Source organism: Pinus tabuliformis, chromosome 3_1 (assembly GCF_031772625.1).
Source record: "Pinus tabuliformis cultivar Carrire ecotype Pingquan chromosome 3_1, CPIR1, whole genome shotgun sequence".
Taxonomy (NCBI): Eukaryota; Viridiplantae; Streptophyta; class Pinopsida; order Pinales; family Pinaceae; genus Pinus; species Pinus tabuliformis.
In genome coordinates, this window is record NC_142301.1 from 611,187,093 (window position 1) to 611,194,195 (window position 7,103).

Consider the following 7,103-nt stretch of genomic DNA (forward strand, 5'->3'; position numbering starts at 1 on the left):
TGAAATCTGTTTCAAACGAGCCATCTCGGTATTTTCACTATAATTTATTTTCTATGACATTTCAAACCATGAAATTTGGAATAAATAGAGAAAAAACGACAAGGTATGTTCCATAAAAATTTAGATTTTGGTTTGCTATAATTTCAGAAATATAACCTTTGGATATTAGGGTTTGCAAATGGTCTTAAAATAATTTTTAAATGAGTGAACTTGGAACTTTATTTATAATTTGTTTTGAAGAATTAGACCATGAAATTTTGACCATATTGAGAATATGGCTCAAGGTATGTCTAGTAGAAATTTCATATTCTGGTTCACTATAATTTTGGGGATATACCCTGTGGAAGTTATGGTTTGTGAATGGTCCTAAAATCAATTTTAAATGAGTGAACTTGGAACTTATTCTATAAAGGTATATGATTGGACATTATTCACTTATGTGAATATAACTACTTTTAATTTCTCTTTGATGATAATATTCCTCCATTTAAGTGACCATTATTGATGGAGATAATGAGCAAGTTATGCCTACTAGTTTCTAATTTGTAGTGTTCCCACCATATTTGTAATTAAATTGTGATATTTTGGATACGGATGATCCTAATATATTTTTGAAAATATTTTTGGACCCACGTGATCATGGTGAGCATCTTCAATACAAAAATCAATCATTCATTAGTTTCATGTGTCATTAAGAGAGTCAATGTGTTCATCCATGCATAGGATGTGGGCTCATGTATTCATTTCTTATATGTATTCACTCTCAAATTTTAGGATAGAATCTATATATGGGAGTGCCATTCATTAATGTATCTCATAAATGTAATAATTTAGGGAAATTCTCTTCAAAGGAGGATGGAGTCATGGGAACTCTATTAGAGATGTAATGCACTGAGTTAATAAGTGGACGAACAAAAACTTTACAATAAGATTTTGGCAAGGAAAAGTTCCACCTTGATCTACTCACTTTTTTAAATATCAATAATTTGGGCCATTTTAAAAGGGTTGAAACCTACAAGGGAAAAGTCTCATGGTCAAACTTCCCATCCATCATATGTAACTATAACTTTTAGAAAAGGTCCTCCAAGATTTGGGGAAGAATTTAAACATAAATGAGGTCGAGTTCATCAACTAATTAACTCACTCTATGATGTAATGAGTGTTGAAGGGTGGTGGGCTCTAGTATTGTAGCAACAATGCTGCAACTCCTGGGACTCCCTTCTTTACTTTTATCAACCCAGTAGTTCATAACAAACTTGGAAGCGACGGTGCTGTATGCACAAGTACTAGCTCTTGCCGTAGGCTGTCACTTGATCAGCTAGCACAAGTCTGTTAGGAGCTTAAGCCAACCTCTATGAGCTCTTAGAAGAAGCTTTTAATTGTGATGGATGAAAGCTAACTCAAAGGAGGCTAATCTACTTGCAGAAAGAAGCTGAAAGCTAAAAGGAAATGCAAACCCTAGCAAACCCTGGTTTTACCGACTAACCCTACTGGTGCAAGAAAAGAGATGAAAGTTGCAGAAATGGATGAGATTGACTCTTGTAAGGTGAAATGCATGTGACTAAGCTACTTCTGAAGGAAAATCTGGAAAACACATCTTTTTGTATTTTTGAGTAATTTTGCAGAATTATTATGCATGTGCTTTAACTATTTTTAACTGTGCAGGGGTTTATTGGCGAAAGGAAATGGAGTGGGTGTTTGCAGGAGGTTGGGAAGGTGAGAAGAGGTCCTAAGGGGTCCCTAGCATCCTTCTAGAGAGTTTCATAGTGATCAGATCTCAAGAAACTGCTCACGTGATCTTCTACAGGAAGTCTGCAGGGATTCTACAGGATGTTCTACAGGAAGAGTCGAGAGAGGATTTTGAGGGTTAATGGAGGAAAAACGGTGGGAAAGTGGAAATGGAGGATGGATGAGGATGTGAAGAGGTCTAGGACCTGGTAAATGAGGCTAAGGAGTGATGAAGATGGTTAGATTTGTTCAAGGATGGAGGGAGCAATGTTGCACAAAACTGTAGAAATTAGGTCAAATTGGAAAAGTATGGCAAATGAAGGGAAGGAATCTGGAATTTGGGTTTGGAGCAGGTTGTCTGATGAAGGAAGGATAGGCAAGGATGTATTACAGGTGATCTGCACACTATCTCTCAAAACTAATCAAAGAAAGACTAGAAAAATCAGAGATCTATCTACCTTGACCTAATCTGACCTAAAAACCAAAAACATGATGAACAACAAGTTGTGAACAAGAAATCATGAAAGATAATTATGGGAACCTAAGCAAGAATAGATCTAAATATGCAAGCACTACTGGTATCTACTATTCCAACTAAAAATCCAACACTTGCAATTGCATTGAAAGACAAAACAGTGTTTTTGTGGCAGCAAGTATGCCTTGGTCTCAGCTCATGGTCCCAAGGAGGGAGAGATGAGATCAAGGATTTCTTGGTGGCATTTTTGCAAATCTTTTCTATTATCAAACTGTCAAATCAACCTGAAGCATGAAAAGCTATTTTAATTATCAAAAGCAACCTAAGTAACAAAGCAAGATCTTAACCGAAATAGAAGAAATTATTCTATGAATGCAAAGAAAACACATAATAGTACACAAAGGAGGTACTGGAACTTGTGTTGGGCCCAACCCCAAGAGCTACATCCTCCTAAGAAAAGCTCAGAGCTGGTGCAAAGTGAATTTATCTCCATTACTCAAAAAATAACCATGTCACAAAAATGTTTACAACGAAAGCTCGAAAATGAGGTGAAAGGCAGAGCAGCACCAAAGTGCGAAAAACAACTGTTCAAGAGCTAAAATACCAAGGCTTGAAGCCTTCCTACTTATGCACCACGAGGACCTCCAACAGACCTCCTTAACTTGAGGGGCTTGGCTGCTCAAAACTGCAGTTAATCAGCCACTTCACAAAATCTCCTCGGCTGCCCCTGGAAATCATCTTTGGTGGGCTGTTGAACTCCGAGCTGATGGTGGAGAACTCGAGGAAGGGGTCATTTAGTGCAGGAGGCACCCTTCCTACCAATCCTCAGCCTTGTTCCCGCGTATTTGGCTGTCAACTGGCTCATAAATTCTTGACCTTGGTCCAAAAGATGTCTAAAAATCTGCAATAAGCACGTATTAGACTTCATGGTCAAGTGACTATTCTCATTCATTCAATTAACATAAATATATTCAAAAGCATGCATAAACTATGAAGAATGGTGGATTAATCGAGAATAATAGGCAAAATGAGCCCAATAAGTTACCCATTTTTGGGGCTCATCGTCACCCCCTTGCTAAATGTGTTGCTCATCCTCTTAGCAACTAATCCAACTCATCATCTTTGATTGCTTTGACTACCTCTCTAACATCCCAGGCTTCCGAGGTGATGTCCTCTTCTCAGTCATGAAATCCTATTTTTCTCTCTACTTCCTCCCATTGCCTGTGCTCTTCTTCTTCTTTGACCCCTTCCAACAGTCCCAAAAGCAATGGAGGACTGAACTTCAGGCCGATCCAGTTGGCCTGTAGAGTTTGCATTGACTGTTTATAAAGTGGTACCCTTGCCAAGGCCTCCCTCATCCTTGTTGGGGAGTGGTACTCTCTGATTTTTAGACTGTGGGACAATGTGTTCCATCTCCTTGTGCAAGCATGAATGCAGTTATCACCCAACAGTCTTTCCATGTCCTCAAAGTGGGCAATGGCCTGAGCTTGCTTTTCAACGTAGTCTGGGAGAACCTGTGGGTTTTTGGCAAGGTGTTGATGGGCATACAGTAAAGCTGAGGGATCTTCTGGTTCTGCTCTGATCATGAGTGGCTCACTTAGCTCCCTGTTCATAACATTCCAAATCTCTACTGCCCTCTTTTCCTCATGGTTTAACCACGAGGCCATGGCCATGAGTTGCACATCTCCCAATGTAGCATTGGGGTCCCAAAAATTCATGTTTGGAAGGGCCAAGTTGTGTAAATAGAATTCTAATAACTTGGCCTTATCTTCTGCTGAGCTACTGTCACACAAGTCCATAAACTGATGGTAATTCTGAAATGGAATGGTGCCCCTCTGGGCCAAGGTGTTAATTTGAAATAGCAACCACTGATCTTTAAGATATAAGGCATATGACTTAGCAAGTTGCCTACATTGTAAGGCTTCTATTGCCCAGCTGGCCATGCAGGCCATCTAGGCATCTTTTTCTTGCAATTGTTGTTTTAAACCCTGTATCTTTTCTGCTGCCTGAGACTCCTGTACTTGCAGCAGTTTTGTGAGCATCTCCACATTGGCTTGTAGCTCTGCCTCCCTCTACTATTTCCCAATTGTGTCTTTGTCTGCTGGAGGTCCTTCTTGCTGCTGTTTCCCTCCCAAAATGGATAGCCTACCTTCCTTGTGGACTTCTTGTAGCTGCAACTGTTTTTTCAGCAGCTCATTCTCCTCCTGCAGCTGGGCTCTTTTGTAGCTTTCTACATGCCTTACCATGGCCAGTTTTCCTCTCAATTCTTTTAACTTCTCCTCCATGTGGCCTATGTCCTCAATTCCCTTAGATTTGGCAATTTTCATCCATGTGTGTGTTCTGATCCTCTCTTGTTCCATTGCAAAGAAGAGTGGCACAACAAATTTCTGTGGGATGATTTTCCCACCCTCTAAGAAGTTGTAATATGAGCCCAAGCTAGGCTGAGGGCTTGGTTCCAGTATCTCCTTGGTCTTTTCCTCTCCCTATGATGGTTTGGCTACCTTTTCCTCCAATTTCTTGGTCTCCTTTAACTTAGCTAGAGTTTCCTATAGAGATGTCTCAGCTTCCTGTAGAGCTGTCTTTGAGTCCATCATCCTAATTCTCTCTCTCCAGGTGGAGGTTTTTGGGCTTCCTCGTTCATTGGTGATAGATTTCTTTGAAAGAGACTCTTATTTTGGTTTAGTTGTTGTGTCCTCAATGACACTTGGCTCCTTTGATTGTGGCTGGGGTCTGCCCACTTTGATCCTTGTGCTTCTCCTTGCTTTAAAGTACATGGAGGGTTGCCTCTTTCTCTTCCCTTTTTGTTTTGGAGGTGTGCTTAAGGCAGCAAGCACAGCTACTGCCTCCCTTGCCAATATCTCAGGTGATTTCTCCTCTTGCTGTCCTTTTTCCTTGCTTCCTGTAGAAATCCCTGTGTCAATTGTTTCTGTCTGTGTTGCTGAGATCTCAGGGTGTGTCTTTTCCTTTTGTTTCTGTGTGCCTGCTTTGGCTATGGCAGCCTTCATTTGGGCTTTTTCGGCCTTCTCTGTTCTACTCTGCATCCTCTTTTCCCTTGGTGTTTTTGCTGTTGTTTCTTCCTCTGTTTTAGGCTCAGCAATCTGGCCCATTTCCCATTTTTCTTTCTGTTCTTTCTGTGCTTGAATGTCCTGTGTTCCTTCATCATTGTTTTTCTCACCTTCTTCAGTGTGTTCTTCCTCCTCACTGCTGGATGGGGTGATGTTTTCGGCCAAAGTTCTAATATTGTCATCCTTGGACATGTTTCTGAAGATTTCCCAAGATATGGGGACAGTGTAGGTGTGCAAAGCATCTTCCACCAATAGTTTGATGAGCCCATGATGGGCCAACTGATCTGGGATCCCTTCATTTAACTTTGTACCACATTCAATTAGTGATTGAAGAAGGAAATAGGGGATGCTCAGTTTCTTGGCTGGAGGCAAGTCAATCCCATGCCTTAGTTCACACAGCAACCTGAAATGATATCCATAGATGATGCTAAACCTCCCTTCACATGTGATATACTTCATAATTTGAAAACTAACTTCACTCCAGAGAGGAGGCAAGCTGGTTCTTCTAACCCCATTTTTATCTTCTATAGGATGCTCCGTGGGCAGAAAAAATGACTTCTTAGCAATTTGGCCCAATGATCTCTCTTCTTTGCTCCAAGGGAGCCCCAATGGTAGACCAGTAACTGCATTGATGAGCTCAAGGGTGAGTTCTAGGGTCAAAACCCTAAAACTAACTGTGGCATGTGTTTTTGACTGTGGTCTCAGGGACATTAAAAACTCCTCAGTTATCTCCTCATCATGACCCTGAATTTTGTCAAAGAAGGATATCCAATTTTCTCAGGTGAAAAGGTCCACCACCTCAGGATGCTCGTGCAGCTTGCTAGAGTCCGAGGGCTCTTTCCTTATGAATCCTCCTGGCATGGTGAGAGTGCTCTTTTTATGTTTTATTCAAAAAAGGAAATGCTCAGGCAACCAAACAGTCAATCTGGAACAGAGGATAGCTTGAAATTGGTTTCCCCTAAACCCAAGAAGGAATTTTTCATGTGTTCAATATCAACTAGAAACAATTCCCTTGTTTTAGGACTGCTGTCACCCAGAACTCGACTATCTGTTTATGCAAGGAAGAATTTTGTTTTTACAGACAGAGCATAAGGATCAGGTTCCCTTCTCAGCACACACATAGATATGCAAATTCAAATTTTTTTACACACAGGCTGGCCTCTACAACTGTATATATCTTCCTTACAGGAGAATTTAAAAAGAAAACATGGAGGAGATTTTTTTGATGCAGAGAAACTGGGGAAACTCAGTGCAATATGCAGGCAAACGTTTTACTTCCAATACATAGGCAGACTTTTCCTCTGATTTTTCAATCTGATGTCGTTCAATTCACCACCTTGCACAAACACATCATGCATAGAGGAGTTTTTTTCGAGCCTACCTTGTTTGGAGCTCCAAATTCAATGAAAATCCCAGGTTTTCCTGCTCCATAAAGTTGTTCTACCTTTCCTGTAGAACCCTTCCTGTAGAAAGCTCCCGGTTCCTGTAGAATGAAACTGTGCCTCCAATAGAGCCCGATGCGCTGGAGATTTTCGAAAACAGGCAGAAAAACTGGTGGAGGACGACTGGTTAACTGTTTTTGGAAGCGGTGGATGCGTACTCCAGTCGAGGACATTGTGAGTGCAGAGTGAACAGAAGGTGGTTCATGTTTCAGCCGGGCATCTTTTAACTGCGGCGTGATTCATGGTGAGGGGATGAGGTGGCTGGACCAGACCGTTGGTTCGACGCCACAACCATAATGTTTCTACGTGTTTCTGACCGCCATCACCTCCTCTCTATTGTTATCCACCGCCACCACTACCAGTCCTGGCAATTTCTCCCTGAATGGACACTCC